The 21,565-nt window shown below is 38.1% G+C and overlaps 1 protein-coding gene across 1 annotated transcript in view; it reads right to left on the reverse strand.

Annotated features, from left to right (window-relative positions):
- LOC106881598 (sodium-dependent serotonin transporter) overlaps window positions 1–21,565 on the reverse strand; it is a 99,714-nt gene that overhangs the window by 30,282 nt on the left and 47,867 nt on the right. The window lies entirely within an intron of this gene.

The raw sequence follows: 21,565 nt of genomic DNA on the forward strand, positions 1-21,565 counted from the left end.
ATCAAATGGAACGACTCTATCAGTTACGAGGTCAGAAGAAGGAAAGCCTAATGTCCATCGCTATTTGTAAACGCCGACTGAGTTGTCCGCGACTAGTCGTAAGATTTCCGACGAACAAACTCACCATTCAAATCATAAAATAGAAACTCCAGAGACACCGGCGATGGGGATTCCTAAGATGAACTGGCTTTAGACAATCGACAAGGACCTTCAGCTGGTACATCTACAAAAGAACAATGCCTTGAGAGTGGCTGTTGACCGATCCAGCGGGAGTATTTCGACTACCTCATGCGGGGGCACTGAAATCTAAGTAAAACGCCACAGTTCAACGTCGCCCTCAAATTTAATGTCCATGCACGCAAAGCCAAACCGCAGTAATGTAGTTCCGGAAATTAATTTGACACCAGTGACTACTTACAAAAGCATTGCCCTATTATAAGCAAATATTTGATCTATCACTGCTTCACCTTAGTTATTGACCCAAACTTTAGCACGTGGCTTCGGCCAAACTCAGGTGCGATTTCTTGTGCATGTTAAGCATGTACACACCCACACACTCACTCACTTACGTATAAATGCACACACACACACACACACACACACACACACACACACACACACACACACATGCACACATGAATCAGGACGTTACCTAACGCTTTTATTGACTGGTCTTTGCTTTGTATCATATCCACGAGGGGAGAGATGGAATGTGTACTTGAGGTTAGGCACTCGTTTCAAGAACAGTCCAAGAACAGCAGAGGTGCCGTCTCTGAAATATCATCGACCAACGACGAAAAAGGACAACCACCTGAGGGATTGCTCGGCAGACTAATCGGGTGGATACTATAGTCGAGGGCCACCCGTAAAACTACAATGATTGCCAGCGGATGAAATTATATAAATTACGTATATTAAACACACACACACACACACACACACACAAACACACACACACACACACACACACTCACACACACACATATATACATATATACACACACATGAAATAAACGTGTACAGGTATATATCCTAACGCATGTATGTATGTTTATGTAATATGTATGTAGACATACATACACACAGAGACACACACATACATATATTATCTATCTATCTATCTATCTATCTATCTATCTATCTATCGATCGATCGATTGATCGACACACATTGAATTTTAAAAATAAAAGTTTGACAGGAATTCATCGGACAGGGTGAAGAATGTGAGCAAGCCGAAACTTCGAAGTCACTGACAATTTTTTTTATCCTGGTAAAAGTTAACTACTGTAAACTTGACTAAAAACTATTAATTCTCCAGTTGAACGGTAAATTGTTTTTATAAGATGGCATAAAAACAAACATAAAATTGTGCAAATACACACGCACGTACACACACAGAAGCACACACACATACACTCATACACAGGCACACATATAAACACGTACACACACGCACGCATACACTTCCACACACACACATGCGAGCGTGCACTCACACATACGCACACACATATACACACACATACATACACACACTCACACACATGTCCCAAATCGCAAATCTCTGAGAGTTCTTAACTCTGTTCTACATTTGTGCGCGTATGTGAGTACACACGTGCGCGCGCGCCTGTGTGTGTGTGTGTGCGTGTGCATGCGTGTGTGTGCATGTCTGTATGCAATTTTTTGAATAGTTATGGGAATGTATGCATGTGTTCCCGTGTATTTATGCGATATGTATGCGTTTGTTCTTTCCTATAAAGCTATGGATATGTGTGTAGGTGTGTGTGTGTGTGTGAATGTGTGTGTAAAATAACCCGCTCCACCCACAAGACAACTGCAACTATAAGATCAACACCATCACCACAACCACCGCCTTCGGCAACAGTAACAACAACAATAACAACAAGAAGATCAAATAGAAAATGTAACATAAAGCCTGAGAGAGAAGAGCCAGTTTCAGTCAGTTAAATCGTTTTCCTTGTATGCCACTTGAAAATTAAAACGACAAAAAATACCCCACAAAAAAGCAAGTAAGAAAAGAAAAACACGCTAACACACAAACATACCCTTCGCTCCACACGCTCACACGCACACACACGCACACAAAACTCTCAGAAAATTCAGAAAGTTAAATGGATAAAAATAAAAACCTTTTAAAAATGAAAACGAAACAAAATGACGGAAAACAAAAGGAAAAGACGTCAAGTCTCTTTTTGTTAATCTATTGCAGCTAAGAATTTCAAATTATATTACTTCCGGTTCCGGTTGACAGCTCATCAAAGTAGGACAGTTGTCTGCTTCTTGAATTGTTCTCTACTCTTCGAAATGATTGACATTTCTTGGAAATCATTGCACTGGCCACATGCAGCAACAGTTTGACGGTCTGGCAGACGATATCGCCTCTCACTCCATTCCCTCATTGTATACGCACGCACACACACACACAGACACACAGACACATACATACATATATACAAGCATATATATATATATATATGTATGCGCACACACATTTATAAATCAACCCACACATATATATCAGGTCATCCCATAAGTTCTGTCCGATTTTACCTTTTTTAAAATTGAATGAAATTTAATAGTATTTTAGAAAGTCTAATGGAATTAAAAATTATTTTTATGCATTTGTGTACATTTAAACTAATTAAATATTATTTTACAGAATAATAGAATTAGAATTTCTTTGATTAAAGCCTTTCTAACATGGAAGTATCCAAAGAGCATTTGAGGCGCATAATGCTTTATGAGTACAAGAAAGGAAACTCTGCAGCCGAAACGACTCGAAACATACTCTCAGTTTATGGGAAAGAATGCTTGAATGAAAGAACTTGCAGAAGATGGTTTGCAAAATTCAGAAGTGGAGATTTCAGCCTTGAAGATGAAGATCGAACAGGACGTCCAGTTGAGTTTGATGATAAGCTCCTTGAGGCATTACTTGAGGAAAGTTCTGCATTATCAGTTGAAGAATTGGCAATAAAGCTTAGTTCAAGCCATACAAGTGTTCATCGTCATCTTCAACAACTTGCAAAGGTTCCTAAACTTGAAAATGGGTGCCTCATGAATTGTCCGAGAGCAACCGCAAATCCCGAGTTGACATCTGCTCTTCTCTCCATTCTCGCGAACTCATTTCATCCTTTTTGGATAAACTTGTGACTTGTGACGAAAAATGGATCTTCTATCGAAATGTTAAACGCCGTAAACAGTGGCTTGGTAAAAGGGAAACAGCTCAGCCACAACCGAAAAGGGAACTTCATGGGGAAAAGGTTCTTCTCTCTATCTGGTGGGATTGAAAAGGAGTAATTCACTTTGAATTGTTACCACCTGATGCAACAATCAATGCTCAAGTCTACTGTCAGCAATTAGAGCGTTTCAACCAAGCTTTGAAGAAAAAAAGACCCGCTTTAGTGAATCGAAAAGGAGTGATGTTTCATCAGGACAATGCGCGACCCCACACTGCAAAGATCATATCACAAAAGATCGAAGAACTTGGTTGGGAAAAAATTCCTCATCCACCTTATTCTCCCGACCTTGCTCCTTCAGACTACTATTTGTTTCGTAGTTTACAGAATCATTTGAGGGACATAACTTTCGCAAGCCAGGAGGAGGTCGAAACTGACATTTCAGAGTTCTTCGCTTTGAAACCAAAAGAGTTTTACATTGATGGGATTAAGAAGCTTGTAACTAGATGGAAGGAAATCATAGATAATCAGGGAAAGTGCATTGATGATCAAATTTCAATTAAATACAACATCTGATCACTTGTTTTCTTTATTCAAAATTCGGACAGAACTTATGGGATGACCTGATACATGCATTTTCGACTCAAATTCTCATATGTTGGTGCATATGAGATAACACAGTATCCTATACATATATATTCTTTTATTTGTTTCAGTTATTTCACTGTAGCCATGCTGGACCTCAGGTCTTATTCTTTGTAAGCCTACTACTTATTCTATCGGCCTCTTTTGCCGAACCGCTAAGCTATGGGGACGTAAGCTCACCAGCATCAGTTGTCAAGCGATGTTGGAGGAACAAACACAGACACACCAAAACACACACACACACACGACGGGCTTCTTTCAGTTTCCGTCTACCAAATTCACTCACAAGGCTTTAGTCGGCTCGTGGGTATAGTAGAAGACACTTGCCCAAGCTGCTACGCAGTGGGACTGAACCCGAGACCATGTGGTTGATAGGCAAGCTACTTACCACACAGTTACTCCTGTGCCTATATATATATATATATATATATACACATATAAACAATATATGAGTATACGCATATATATGTACATGTATGTACATACCTTCATCTACATGTACATATAGATACATAACTGGGTACATGACGTGGCAAAAGAACATGGACAAAATGATAAACAAGGTACAACAAACAAGCAGGCCACATAGAGAACATATCCTTCATCAGCTGCCACCATTAAAACACCGGCGTTTCGAAGAATTAAGGCAGTACGCATCGTTAAAATGGCTCTTCCCACGAACACAAATTAAATTTTTTTCGTGGAGGATAGTGGCGGACGGAAAACAAGACAGGAAAACGAAACGGTGAAATAAACGAACAAGAAGGCTGTACAGCCAGACGTGGAGAAGTGTGTATGTATTGAACGCTGTGAAGCACGAACTGGAGAGGCGAAGAAGTACGTGCGAGCTTTGGAAGTCCAAGAACGAAAAGAAATAGCAACCGGACACACGTGACCAGCGCCGGGTAGAGAGAAAGAGTAGCAGAGGGCGAAGAAGGGGAGGAAGTAGAATAAAAGTGAGCAACGAGATGTAGAGAGGGAGAGAGATAGTAGTAGTAACGGTGAGAGGCGAAGGACGAGCAACGAGAGATAGATAGAGAGAGAGAGATAGTAGTGACAGGGAGAGGCGAAGAACAGTAGAGGGAAGAATGAGAGGGGGAGATAGATATAGAGAACGTAGGGTGAAGTGGTGTTTACATTGGGTGAAAGAATAAACTGTGCACACGTATATTTATATATATGTAAATATAAACATCCACACATACACGAGTATATGTGTGTAAAGGTAACGCATGCGTTCTGTCGTGTGAAACAAACAATATATGAGTATATGCATATATATGTACATGTATGTACATACCTTCATTTACATGTACATATAGATACATAGCTGGGTACATGACGTGGCAAAAGAATATATATATATATATATATATATATATATATATATATATATATATATATATATATATATATATATATATATATATATATATGTATATATACATATATATATTTGAAGATTGTCACACATGAAATGTCGCATTTTTAATTGTTATTTCAGTCATTTAAAAGCTCAATTATGTATACCCTTGCATTTAATCTTGGCTCTTTTTCTTTCCAAACAATATTGGTATACAAAATTCGTACCCACAGACCTTATGAAAATGATAACAACCAAACTATGTTGAGTGATTTTCTCTTATGAGTACAAACTGGGTCACTCTGCCGCAGAAGCGCTATGGAATAATGGTTTTGTTGACATCAGAACTGTTCAGAGATGGTTCCACAACTCTTGTTCAGGAGATAATAACCTTGAAAATGAACCAAGGGGTAGGTGAAAATCAGTTATCTGGCATGATGGATTAAATGCTTTGGTTGAACAAAATTCGAGAACAAAGGTCCGAAAACTTTCATCAGAACTCCAAACATCTCGCACAACTCTGTACAGAATTGGGAAAGTCAAGAAAATGGATAGATTTCTTCCACATCAACTGAACGAGATTAAAAAAAACGGGCGCCTCGAAGTGTATTCATTATTGCTTTCTCGACTGGAAAAAGAACCATTTTTGCATCGAATAATTACATGTGATGAGAAATGGATACTCTTCGACAACAGTGGGAGGACAGGACAGTGATTAGATGCAGGAGAGTCATCTAAACACTACCCAAAACCACCAATGCACCCTAAAAAGTTAGTGGTCACTTTATGGTGGTTTGCAAAGGGGGTTATTCATTATTCACCTTTGCAAAAAGGAAAAGCGTAACAGCAACATTGTATTGCCAGGAAATTGATTGTATTGCATGTGAATTTGAAAAAGAAGCAACCCAGACTAGTAAATAGAGATGGCCTAATTTTGCTCCACGACAATGCACGTCCTCACACTCCTCAAGCTAGGGTCCAAAAGTTACAAAGCCTGAATTATGAAATTTTTCAACATCTTCCCTATTCCCCTGATATCTCTCCTACTGATCATCACTTATTTAAGCATTTTGAGCTTTTCATAAACAATAAAACATTCTTAAATAGAGAAGAGGTAATTGAAGCATTCGGACAGTTTATCACAGCAAAAAATGAATCTTCTTTTTAAAGATGGAATATATGACAGAGAAACGTTGGGTAAACGTCATAAATGAACAATGATCATACTTTGATTAAATAAATCAGTTCTCTAACACTTCTGAAGCATTTACCTTTCAAATACAACATTTCATGTGAAACAACCTAATACACATATGAGTGTGTGTGTGTGTGTGTGTGTGTGTATACACACACACACACACACACACACACATATATATATATATATATATACACACGCATACATATACATATATGTATATACACCTATACATATACATAAATACATATCCGTACACACTCATATAAAATTAATAATGATAATAAATGTTTCCTTCTCGAGCCTGCCAGGCTCATAGGGACCGGTTTCCCGGCTTCAATGGCGTATAAATTCGCCCACGTGAACGGTACGCCAGTATGTCACAGGATTCCTCATTTTTGTCAGCTGAGTGGACTGGAGCAACATGAAATGAAGTGTTTAGCTCAAGAATGCAACGCGTCACCCGGTCCAGGAATTGAAACCACAATCTTACGATCATGAGTCCAACGCCCTAACCACTAAGCTACGCACCTCCACCTACACACAGGGATATACAGAAGTTAAAAATATCCCCCCTTAAGTCACGAGATATAGAAAAATTTTACAATTTTCTTTCTTTTTCTCTCTATAAGCATGTATGTGCATATATATATATAATACGTATATATGTATATATAAATGTGTGTTTGTGTGTGTGTTTGTGTGTGTGTGTATAAATAAATAAATAAATAAAATTTTAATGGTTTAGTGGGAGGAAGATGAGGGGAATGGGAAGCGTCTGTGACCTTTGCAACTCATCCCAAAACTGATGGCGGAGAAGTTATGAAGAAACGATGATGCAAGGATCGCTGCAATAGGAAACAGCTTATCAAGATATCGTGTTATCTTCAGACCGGAGACCACAATCATAAAGTGCATTCCGCTAAAGGCACCCATGGGTCACGTGATTGTGTCAAAGCAAGGCACATGTTTGCGCTAGAAACCAGGAAAACGTAGAGACTGGCCGGATTCGAATCAATTTTTGTCACGACAATTTCTTTGATGGGGATAGGATTAAACCCGAAGCTAGTGTAGAATAAATTGCTGTGCGCCGAACCCGATTTCACAATGGTGCTACGTACACACACACACACACACACACACACACACACACACACACACACACACACACACACATATCAGGTCATCCCATAAGTTCTGTCCGAATTTTGAATAAAGAAAACAAGTGATCAAATGTTGTATTTAATTGAAATTTAATCATCAATGTACTTTCCCTGATTATCTATGACTTCCCTCCATCTAGTTACAAGCTTTTTAATCCCATCAATGTAAAACTCTCTTGGTTTCAAAGCGAAGAACTCTGAAATGTCAGTTTCGACCTCCTCATGGCTTGCGAAAGTTGTGTCCCTCAAATGTTCTGAAAACTACGAAACAAATGGTAGTCTGAAGGAGCAAGGTCGGGAGAATAAGGTGGATGAGGAATTTTTTCCCAACCAAGTTCTTCGATCTTCTGTGATATGATCTTTGCAGTGTGGGGTCGCGCATTGTCCTGATGAAACATCACTCCTTTTCGATTCACTAAAGCGGGTCTTTTTTTCTTCAAAGCTTGGTTGAAACGCTCTAATTGCTGACAGTAGACTCGAGCATTGATTGTGGCATTAGGTGGTAACAATTCAAATTGTATTACTCCTTTGCAATCCCACCAGATAGAGAGAAGAACCTTTTTCCCATGAAGTTCCCTTTTCGGTTGTGGCTGAGCTGTTTCCCTTTTACCAAGCCACTGTTTACGGCGTTTAACATTTCGATAGAAGATCCATTTTTCGTCACAAGTCACACGTTTATCCAAAAAGGGTGAAATGAGTTCGTGAGAATGGAGAGAAGAGCAGATGTCAACTGGGGATTTGCTGCTGCTTTCGGACAATTCATGAAGCACCTATTTTCAAGTTTAGGAACCTTTCCAAGTTGTTGAAGATGACGATGAACACTTGTATGGCTTGAACTAAGCTTTATTGCCAATTCTTCAACTGATAATGCAGAACTTTCTTCAAGTAATGCCTCAAGGAGCTTATCATCAAATTCAACCGGACTTCCTGTTCGATCTTCATCTTCAAGACTGAAATCTCCACTTCTGAATTTTGCAAACCATCTTCTGCAAGTTCTTTCATTCAAGCATTCTTTCCCATAAACTGAATTTCCTTTTTTGTACTCATAAAGCATTATGTGCCTTAAATGCTCTTTGGATACTTCCATGTTAGAAAAGGTTTTAATCAAAGAAATTCTAATTCTATTACTCTGTAAAATAATATTTAATTAGTTTAAATGTACACAAATGCATAAAAATAATTTTTAATTCCATTAGACACTCAAAAATACTATTAAATTTCATTCAATTTTAAAAAAGGTGAAAACGGACAAAATTTATGGGATGACCTGATATATATATTGAGCTAGAAGGAGCGGCGTATGTTTTATAACGATTAAAATACCAATTACAACACACACACACACACACACACACACACACACACACACACACACACACTCTTATATATATGCGCGCGTGTGTAGTGTGAGATTGTATGTGTGTGTGTGTGTGTGTGTTATATTTGTGTCTGTGACTGCGTGTTAAGGTTAGCATCTGTGTTTAAGTGTTTGCATATCTACATGCGTGGGTGTCTAAGCATGAGCGCCTTTGTGTCTATCTTTGTGGAGCCTGCATTAATAAACTTTAAAACTTATATACATTTTAATGCACGTATGAGCAACTATTTGTTTACGGGTGTATATATATATATATATATATGTCTGTGCAAATGTGTTTCTGTCTTTGACTCGTTCGGTGGAAGAAAGAGATTTTCAAAGTTTTACAAATTTACCACAAAAGCCGTCTAAAGTTTTCCAAACAATATTGTTTCAGCTTCTTAAACTAAAACAAGAAGACGATTGAAATTATTTAATATCTTTTTAATTTATAGCTAGGAGTGGCTGTGTGGTAAGAAGCTTGCTTCCCAACCACATGGTTCCAGGTTCAGTCCCTCTGCATAGTATCTTGGGCAAGTATCTTCTGATATAGCCTCGAGCCAACCAAAGCCTTGTGAGTGGATTTGGTAGACGGAAACTGAAAGAAGCCCGTCGTATATATATATATATATATATATATGTGTGTGTGTGTGTGTGTGTGTGTGTGTGTGTGCGTGCGTGTGTGTGTGTGTGTGTGTGTGTGTGTGTGTGCGTGTGTATGTGTTTGTGTGTCTGTGTTTGTCCCCGCACCAACGCTTGACAACCGATGTTGGTGTGTTTACGTCGCCGTAACTTAGCGCTTCGGTTAAAGAGACCGATAAAATAAGTATTAGACTTACAAAGAATAAGTTCTGAGATCGATTTGTTCGACCAATGGCGGTGCTCCAGCATGGCCACAGATGAATGATTGAAAACAAGTAAAAGAATTAAAGTTGGATATATTGACAGAAAGCTGTATAACAGTTGTTGAACAAATGTAAGATCACAACACATTTAAAAACAAAAATAAAAAGAACCTGAAAAGGAAATAAAATGTTCATCAGATACCCTATTCCAAACAAACTTCACCCTTAGAACCCGTAACGTCCATATAGTGGTGGCAATGCTGTAGCACCGGTAAAGCGATGCGGGGTCACTGAGTGCAACGTATGTTTGATTATGCATGTTTTGACCCTGTTTTAATCGACCAACCATTTGCAAGTACATATAAAGTGTTTGCTGCCTTATAACCTGATGACAATGTAAAAGCTGTATCGTCTGTGTTATGACAGCCTCGCTTCTAATCCCTGTCCGAACCGGGCACGAAAATGTCCCAGGAGCACAGGCATAGTATCAAAGAGCACCAAGGTGGTCAGGTCTCAAAGAGTTAATTATCAGGCGGCTCTACAATGCATGCAATTCTCTGAGCACATTCCTAGTTTGTCTATTACTGACCCTTGAACTTAAATTTCAATGTGAAAGACTGTGAATTAAGCCATATTCTCTTCCATTGATAAAGAAATTTCAAATATACTTTTAAAATGAAAAAAAGCAATTTTTGAAATTTTATTTTCGAACGCATGATATATGTATTTATATAACTTTATAGAGTTTATGTGTATAAGTGTTTAACATAAAACGTTGCCTAAATACAACACCACCACTTCATCTGTACCCAGAAACCTAGACTACAAATAAAAATGGTTCATCACCACCTAAACTAACTTTATCTCCTTCTCCTTAAGGACATAACACTATACAAATAAATAGATAAGCACTTTTTAAAACCAATCAAATCAACTAACGACCAGAAACTTATCTATAACTAGAGAAAAATAATATAAACACAATATTTCTGTATCACGGTCTGACGAAGTGTATGAGGAAACTGACAGTAATTTTGATCGTTGAACTTTTCCTGGAGATGAATTAATTTACTTACCACATCGACGTTTTTGTTTCTTAGTATTATACGTGTACAGTACAAAAACTCTACTCTTATAAATCTCTAATTAGGAATGTTGAAATTAATAGTACTATTTGAAGATGATTACGAATCGGCTGTAGTCATATGGAAATCTCATAAAAATAATTAATCTGTATTCACTTTTCACATCTCACAGAAATCGTAGATTTTCGATTGCATAGACATGTACAGGGCAACGCCGAATCCCAATACACCAGCAAGAAGCTCACCAGCAGAACTGATGTTCGCGCGAGGAAGGTGAAATCAGTTTTTGATAAACTGTTACCTGGCGAAGAAAGGAAAAGTACCAGGAAAAACAATCCAAAATTTTTCAAAAATGGTAATAAGGTGTACACGAGGTCGTATAAAAAGGGGAAACAATACTGGGGAGAAGGAACAATTACAAAGTACATAGGAAAAAGGATATACGGAATTAAAAGCAGAACAGATATTGAAAAAAGACACAGAAACCAATTGAAGAAGTGATGTATACAAAATGAATCAGACAGATTGGAAGAGCCTATGGAATGGCTGTATGACACATTCCAGGTACCACACCGTTACAGGTGGTTGGACTCACGCGTACAAGCGGAAGAAAAAAGAACACAAATAGACGTCAAAAAGAAAGGATATTGCGTATAGAAAAAAAAGGGACGAAGGGGGAATAAAGTAAAATAAAATTACCTGCTCACCCCACTAAAAAAAACTAAAAAGGGCGATGTTGTAGTGAAAATGATACAGTCCACGTCACGTCACAAAGTCAGACAGTCATTCGTTGTAGGAGATCAGTAGTAGTAGAGTCGTTGTACGAATTCTCAGTTGGAGTCAGTGTTAGTTACATGACATATACGAATTCGAGTTACCGTCAAGGTAGACGTTTCATAATCATTGTCTTCCGGAGCATGATAGACGATAGCACTATAGACGAGTCAAAGATAATAAGACGCGGAATACCGCCACATTATAATGGCGACAAGAATATAACAATGCCAATAACATAGAAGTGGACGAGCATCCACATTATAACACTATGTTAACTGATAGCCGATTCCTTGCACAAGTGCTTACTATGGGTTTTCAATGATTCTCCGAATTCAATTTTATGTTGTATTTGTACATACATACATACATACATACATACATACATACATAGTTCAGGTTTATACCAGTAATTATTGGGGCCCTGGGATATGTAACACACTGCCTAAATACTAATCTTGAGAAATTAGGATCCTCAAAACCAGAAAGGAGAAAGCTGATTTGAAGACCACAGATCCAATTCATCACTGGAACCGTAAAAATCTGTGAAACTTTCCAGAAGTTTATCATTTAAATATTTATGTAACTATATGCATGGGAATACATACCTAAAACATACAAATCTGCACATACATACATACATACATACATACATACATACATACATACATACATACATACATACACACATAGATACATACATACATACATACATACATACATACATACATGCATGCATACATACATACATACATACATACATACATACATACATAATACATACATACATAATACATATATACAAACAAACAAAAATACCCCGTTGTTGATGTTGTAATTCCAGTGAAGAAGCCTTGGATCTAGGTTAGAAATTGGTTCTTTCTCTATTGGCAAGAAATCTTGAAATAAATTGAATAATGCCATACATACATACATACATACATACATACATAATACATACATACATACATACATAATACATACATACATACAAACATACATAATACATACATAATACATAATATATACACACATACATAATACATACATACATATACATAATACATCCATCCATCCATCAATCCATCCATCCATACATACATACATAATACATACATAATACATACATACATATTACATAATACATACATACATACATACATAATACATACATACATACATACATACATACATGCATAACATACATACATACATACATACATACATACGTAATACAAACATACATACACGTACGCATAAATGCAGTCTATAGTTGCTGACGACATTTGAATAGTGTATAGACGATAAGCAGATGATAGAAAGTTTCATATTCCTTTCCAACAGTAGAAATTCTGGCAAAAACGTCATTTTATCTTTTTTTGTTTTAAACATAATTTACCTTAACCCAACCCTGCCTTTAACTCAATACACTGCCATCCCTAATTCCACTCCACCCTTATATCAGTCAATCCGAGCCACAACCCATCCCGACCTCATTTCTCCCAAATGCAATTGTCCTCAACCGGGGTCTGTATGACCTTTGGTAGAAGGGTCCATTTAAGATTTACTTCTACAATACACAAAATATTTCAACAATCTTTTGTGTATATAATTTTTAATAAAATAATCAATCTCTGAGCGAGGTATAAACGGTAGCCGCACGACATCGTGAAGTGTATTTGCCACCTAAATGTGGCTAACCCTTAAGGGTTGATGCTACTTTAGCTTATAACCCCAGGAAGACATCTCCTCCAGCTGACTACTGACACACTATCTGTGTCCTATCAGTATTTGCAAAGGGAATGACTTTGCATTGAGAATCACTTCCCATCACCAACCGGTGGTTATCACATGCTGATAACGGCTAAATACCCAGAAACTCGGGTCCGTGCGTATCACGTCAGGCTGGAAATGCGAACGATGACTTCCCTTTGCAAATACTGATAGGACACAGATAGTGTGTCAATAGCCAGCTGGAGGAGATGCCTTCCTGGGGCTACAAGCTACAATAGCATCAACTCTTAAGGGTTAGTCACATTTAGCTGGCAAATATACTTCACGATGTCGTGCAGCTACTGTTTATACCTCGCTCAGAGATTTATTATTGCTTGTTTCCACTTTTTCGAGATCAGTGACTTTTCGTCACTGAAAAAAGGATATATATATATATATTTGCATTGGGAACCACTTCACATCGCCAACCGTTGGTGGTCACACGCTAATGACGGCTATATAAGAGAAACTCTGATCCGTGTGTATCATGTCAGGCTGGAGATGGGAACGATGACTTCCCTTTGCAAACACTGATAGGACACAGATAGTGTGCCAATAGCCAGCTGGAGGAGATGTCTTCCTGGGGCTACAAGCTACAGTAGCATCAACCCTTAAGGGTTAGCTACATTTAGGAGGCAAATATACTTCACGATCTTAACTGAATATTATAATAAAAATATGAGATTTTTAAAAACTTCAAATGGCTGGATAGGTGGCAGCAGAGTAAAACAGAAACGAAAGGGATCTTTTGCCCTAATTCCACTCCACTTAAACTACAGTTCACCGTGACCTTATTCACCCTTGACCCCTGTCAAGCTAAATTAGAGTAAAGCCTAACCACAGTCCATGTTAACCTCAGTTCCCCCTTGCCTTAGTCTATTGTCACCCTAAACCACCCTGTCCTCGCCCCAAACCCCGCTTCTAATTCCTCAACAAGGACAATCTCTATGTAATCACCAGCCCTGCAAAAAATGACAGTCAAATTTCCCTCAAATCACATCTTGCCGTTTAAGAAGAAAAAGAAAAGATTGGGAGTAATCTCGGTCAAACCATGCCTGAATAAAAGACGACGAGGTGGTCACGGCTGGGACCTCATCATTGATAATTGGTCTATTGAATTACGGCTGGGCTTAGGATAAACAACAACAACGTCGTTTCCATTGAGTTGGGGCCAAAGGTGGGGGACACTTCAGCTTTGCTATCAACCTACCCAACACCCTCACCTCCACCTGCTTCGTACCCGTCTACCCTCACCATCTCACATAATCTCGAATGTTCTATTAAAAAATGATGTAGTTCTTCAGTCCTGAACCCGAATAAATAAAAAAACATACTCCTCCTCCTACTACTACTACTACTACTGCTGCTGCTACTACTACTACTACTACTACTCCGCCGTCTAGCCCTCCTCTTCCTCCTCCTCCTCCTCCTCCTCCTCTTCCTACTACTACTACTACTACTACTACTACTACTACTACTACGCCGTCTAACCCTCCCCACCCCCTCCGCTAGCAGTGTCTGTTTACTTCCGAAATATGCTTCAGCCTTAATACTTTAATCCTGTTCTTAATCGTGGTTCTAATCCCTGTCACCAGACACCATGATCACCATTCTATAACAAGACAGGCGAGGAAGGACCCCACTTCCCCCCTCTTTCCCCACCACACCGTCGCACGGTCTGCTAGAAAGAGTAGCCAACCAAATCTGACTTAAATCACGCCCAACTTTAAAAAAAAAAACTGGACACATTTGAGACAACGTCTGAGATTACACACACACACACACACACACACACACACACATACACACACACACACACACACACACACACACATACACACACACACACACACACACACACACACACACACAAACACACACACGCACACATACACCACCACCACGACCAATGACAACAACAACAGCAGTAGCAGAAACAACGACAACAATAACAACAACAGCAACAACAACAGAATTCTCTAATAATTTGAGGTAGGCTAATCTGAGGCGGGTCTGGAGTGGGGGAGGGTATCTCACTGATGATGTCGCAAATGGTGACGAAGTTACTTTCATAGATCTGATCGATCGATCGAACGAACGGTTAATGAAGCACTTGATTGGTTAATTGGTTGAATGTTAACGAATTGACCAATAATAAGAGATGTGAAACGGAACAAGCGCATGTGTTTATCAGTAGTATAATGACCCTCCCGAGCTTCAACAAAATCCCTCATAATTGCTTCTAATGTAGAAAGAGAACGAACAATTTTGAGGGGAGGGGGATTAGCCGATACCTAAAAAAAAGAGTTAGATTTGTACTTTATTTTATCCATCTCGAAAAGACAAAAAACAAAGTTGACATCGGCTGCATTGAACTCAGAGCTTAAAGAACCTGGACAATTAACGCACGACATTTTGTTCGACGCACTAGTGATTCTTCCAGCCTCACCTCCCCTTCTTCATATAATTTCTCTACTCTGTGTCATCCTTCCTCTACCTTACCCTCCATTATACCTACTCATCCCATTGCCTCCCACTGTCTCCCGTTCCTCCGACTTCGTTCCTACTGTCTGATGTCAACCCTCCACCCCTCCTAACCTTTTAACAGCCCCCTCCCTACCCTAAACCAATTCTTGCCCCGTCAATCCTCGTTTCGGTTCCTGTCTGGTGAGAAATGACAACAGATTTTGATTCCAAGAAATACGTAACCACTTATGACGTCATTCGCTGTTAGAAGAACACGGAGGAGCGATCACCAATGAAAACAACATAAGTTACCACCACCACCACCACCACCACCACAAATATAAACACAACCGCTATCATCATCATCATCATCGTCATCATCACTGTAAACGATATCACTACTACCAGCATCGCATGCACGTCATAACCACACCCATTACCCAGGTATCACTTCTAGAGGAACTTCTAGGCGGTTGCTAAACGTGCTAGAAATAACAGTCAACTCTCTTTCGAAGTACAGACAAGCATCTTAAAAAACGACACGTTAAACCACATCTAGGCGAAAATAGTTCTAGGTTTGTCAAAGTCCTTTCGTCGTAATTCGTTCCCTCATCAATGGCATGCCCTTTCTACTCCTGCGCTGGAGGTCGCGAATGGCGGTGAAAGGAGTTTGACAAACCCGATTACTTGATTGACCAAATGATTAATCAAACAACTGAATAGTTAACTCGTTAAATAGTAAACCAATTAACGAATAAAAATAAAGTGAAATAAAACCAGTGCGTGTGCTTATTATTGGCACAATGACCCTCCCAAGATGCAAAGAAAAATTTATATAATTAATATATTCATTGACTAATTAATATTGTCTTATTTTTTTTTGTCACCGTAGAGTTATGCCTATTTCGTTCTCTGCATGGGATATGACAGCAGTAACTTTAACACACGAGTTTCATATGCGGCATAGCAAGGGGTAAGCTCTCAGCGTGATGTCACTTCAGTCGTTGCTGAAACCAAGTCATTTTGTTTACGCTGAATAAACAATGAACTCCACGAATTTTCATTTTATGTTTCTTCCTCGCCATCAGGCATTTTAAATCATGAAAGGACTAAACCGGTCTATCTATGTATGTCATTATTCAGTTTATTTCAAGATTTCTTGCCAATAGAGAAAGAACCAGTTTCTAACCCTAGATCCAAAGGCTCCTTCACTGGAATTTCAACATCAACAACAGGGTATGTATGTATGTATGTATGTATGTATGTATGTATGTATGTATGTGTGTGTGTGTGTGTGCGTGTGCGCGTGCGTGCGTGTATGTATGTATGTATGTATGTATGTGTGCGTGCGTGCGTGTATGTATGTATGTATGTATGTCTGTGTGGTTGTTTGGTAAGAAATTGTCGAACCCTCATACGTCCTCTAATGACGGTAGAGTCCATTATGTATAAATGTATGCATGTATGTATTTGTGTATGTGTGTGTGTGTGTGTGTGTGTATGCATGAATGTCTACGTATATCTTTTACCTTATACTTGTTTCAGTCGATAGACTGCTGCCATGCTGGAGCACTGCCTTAAAGAATAATTAGTCGAATGAATCAACTCCAAGCCTTATTATTTTCAAGTGCGGTACTTATTCTACCGATCACTTTTGCTGAACTGCTAGCATACGTGGACATAAACATACCAACCCCGGTTGACTAGCGGTGATAGCACAGACACAAAGACACACACATATGTATGTATATATATATAAATCAATCAACCACGGTAGTATTTGAATAATATTCTGAAGGCCGCAATTTATTCATACGCATCGTCTTTCGGAGCTTGTCGTGAATTCAGTTCTTAACCAAATTGAACTGTTAACATTTTTGAAGAGGACTAGTTCCTAGTTACGTTTTGGCTTTAAAAAAAATTGAGATTTGGTCAATATTATTATTATTATTAATCAGTAGTTTTATTTTCATCACGTGCTTTCACTGCACTACCGAGCGCAGCTCTGTGTGCCTTGGGTATGTGCTGTGATTTGTTGTGATGCTCTTATGGTTACTGTATTGAAAGTGTTTTAAGTAGGATGTGTGCGGTGCCTAGTAATGCTATTTTCTGTATGTTGTACATATTTGTTAGTCCTGGTGTCTTTGTTGTCTGAATATTTTTTATCTGAATATTTTTTATCTGAATATTTTTTATCATACCTAATTTGCCTACTATGATAGGAATTGTTTCTGTTTTTAGACTCTACATTCGAGTTACCTCTATTTCTAGGTCTTTGTATTTTGAAAGTTTCTCGATTTCTTTTAGAGAAACGTTGTCATCTGCTGGTATTGATACATCAATTAGAAAGCATTTTTTTCTTCATGATCTTTGACAACTATATCTGGCCTATTGGCCTTAATTTTTCTATCTTTGTGTATTGGCATATCCCAGAGTATGGTTGCTTTCTAATTTTCTGTGGCCTTTGCTGGCGTGTGCCCATACCAACTTTTTTCTGTTGTTATTCCATAGTGTTGGCATAGCTTCCAGTGTATATAGGTCCCAGCTCTGTCGTGTCTGTGGATATATTCCTTCTTAGCCAGGACTGGGCAGCCAGAGACAATATGGTTTATTGTTTCTTGTCCATCTCCACATATTCTGCAGTTACTTGTTATGTTTCTTTTCATTATATGTTTTTGGTAATTTCTGGTGGGGAGGCTTTGGTTTTGTGCAGCAATTAAAAATCCTTCAGTCTCTCCTTTGAGTCCTGAGCTTCTCAACCATTGTTGGAATTTTGCTTTGTCGGTTTCTTTTGCATTTATTTTAGCCCAATATTTACCCAGTAATGATCTCCTGGGCAAGCCATAGCGATCAACAAACACCTTATTATTATTATTATTATTATTATTATTATTATTATTATTATTATTATTATTATCATTCAGTAGTTTTATTTTTATAACGTGCTTTCACTTCACTACCGAGCGCAGCTCTGTGCGCCTTGGGTATGCGCTGTGGTTTGCTGTGATGCTCTTATGGTTACTGTATTGAAAGTGTTTTGCGTAGGATGTGTGCAGTGCCCAGTAGTGCAATTTTCTGTATGTTATATATATTTGTAAGTCCTGCTATTTTTGTTATGTATTTGTCTGAATATTTTTTTATTATACCTAAGGCACCTACTATGATAGGAATTGTTTCTGTTTTTAGATTCCACATTCGAGTTACCTCTATTTCCAGGTCTTTGTATTTTGAAAGTTTTTCCATTTCTTTTAGAGAAACGTTGTCATCTGCTGGTATTAATACACCAATTAGAAAGCATTTTTTTTCTTCATGATCTTTGACAACTATATATGGTCTATTTGCCTTAATTTCTCTGTCTGTGTGTATTGGCATATCCCAGAGTATGGTTGCTTTCTCGTTTTCTGTGACCTTTTCTGGCGTGTGTTTATACCATCTTTTTTCTGTTGTTATTCCATAGTGTTGGCATAGCTTCCAGTGTATATAGGTCCCAGTTCTGTCGTGTCTGTGAATATATTCCTTCTTAGCCAGGACTGGGCAGCCAGAGATAATATAATTTATTGTTTCTTGTCCATCTCCACATATTCTACAGTTACTTGTTATTTCTTCTTCTTCTTCTTCTTCTTCTTCTTCTTCTTCTTCTTCTTCTTCTTCTTCTTCTTCTTCTTCTTCTTCTTCTTCTTCTTCTTCTTCTTCTTCTTCTTCTTCTTCTTCTTCTTCTTCTTCTTCTTCTTCATCTTCTTCTTCTTCTTCTTCTTCTTGTTATTATTATTATTATTATTGTTATTATTATTCCTTCGTTTGCACAGAGATGACTTTGTTAACACCGGGGATCGTTTGAGTCCCTATCAAGTTGTATGATCTCAGATAAACAATGTTTTCTGCAGAATATTTGCTGTTCTCAGAAGTGTTGTTGTCTTTTCTGCAATGTCGTAATGTTGGGACAGATGATTCCAGTCGTGTCAACGTGTTTCTGAAGGTTTTGCGTTACCGACCCCCAGTGCTCCAATCACAACTGGTATCACACTTATTTTCATATTCCACATTCTCTTCACATATATTCTCAAGTCAGCATATTTTACGATTTTCTAGTTTTCTTTATCATTGATGTAATGATCTCCTGGGCAAGCCATAGTGACCATCAAACACCTCCTTACTTATAATAATAATAATAATAATAATAATTATTATTATTATTGAGTGAGAGAGCAGTGCATGCCATCAAAGTGACACTGGGGTAAAATATACGAAGCCCAATATACCCGTTATGACTACTCGTCTGATAAGGGTACACCAGGCACATGCATCACAACCATATGTGTGACGACATAGTGATCTCATATGAAGATAAACAGCGCATGACCTCGCAGGCGGGGCCCAGTTAGAATTTTCTTCAGGTCGAGTAGCCCATCCCGCTCAAAAGGTCCCTGAATGAGGTTTGTTTAAGGATGTTGAGCAAAACACCCATGTTTCCAAAGGTGAATTATTCAAACCCCAAAATATTCAAACCCTCTAAACACATGGCTATGATGCTCCCCCACTATTTCTGCTTCTGATCAGAGATGCACATATCGTCAGCCACCAAGGGACATGCTCAACTGGCTAAGGTCAAACAAATGACAAGCAAATCTGTGGTATTGAGCAGAATATTTGCTGTAGCCCATCTTTTATATCAAGACAAAACAATGTACATAATAACACTTCCAATCAATTAAGATCAGAAGCCATGAGAGCCACTGCCTGGTACTGCATCCGGGCATATTATCATTATTATTATTATTGTTCAATAGTTTTATTTTTATAACGTGCTTTCATTTCACTACCGAGCGCAGCTCTGTGCGCCTTGGGTATGTGCTGTGGTTTGCTGTGGTGCTCTTATGTTTACTGTATTGAAAGTGTTTTGCGTAGAATGTGTGCAGTACCCAGTAGTGCAATTTTCTGTATGTTATATATATTTGTAAGTCCTGGTGTCTTTGTTATGTATTTGTCTGAATATTTTTTTATTATACCTAAGGCACCTACTATGATAGGAATTGTTTCTGTTTTTAGACTCCACATTCGAGTTATCTCTATTTCCAGGTCTTTGTATTTTGAAAGTTTTTCCATTTCTTTTAGAGAAACGTTGTCATTATTATTATTATTATTATTATTATTATTATTATTATTATTATTATTATCATTATTATTATTATTATTATTATTATTGTTATTATGTTGTTTTTTTTCTTCTTTCTTCAAATTTTCTTCCATTTCTCGCCGAGTGTTTTCCGTACACCTAGGGCAGAGAAACTCATTGTATGCATTCCCAGTTTACACACGCAAATTCACAGGCAAAATATGTATTTAAAAAAAAATAATTAATAAATAAAAAAATTCGTGAATGGATGTTGTTTTCACAACGATAATGCTCTTCTCAGTACATGAGTCGTTCCAGTTATTATTATTATTATTATTATTATTATTATTATTATTATTATTATTATTATTATTATTATTATTATTATTGCCTTTGCACAGCTTCTAACGCTGGAGATGTACAACGGTGTCAGCTGTTCACTACCAGTGAACTAAGGTAATACCTCTTATTTTTCGAGCACCTTCCGGAGTATTCGAGCGGTTCCAAGCAGTGCTGTTTTCTGCAAGTGCTCCACCCTTATTGCAGCCCCTATTTGTTCCGTGTACTTCTCGAGATTTTTACTCAC

The sequence above is a fragment of the Octopus bimaculoides genome, chromosome 6 (assembly GCF_046866305.1).
Source record: "Octopus bimaculoides isolate indiv1 chromosome 6, ASM4686630v1, whole genome shotgun sequence".
Taxonomy (NCBI): Eukaryota; Metazoa; Mollusca; class Cephalopoda; order Octopoda; family Octopodidae; genus Octopus; species Octopus bimaculoides.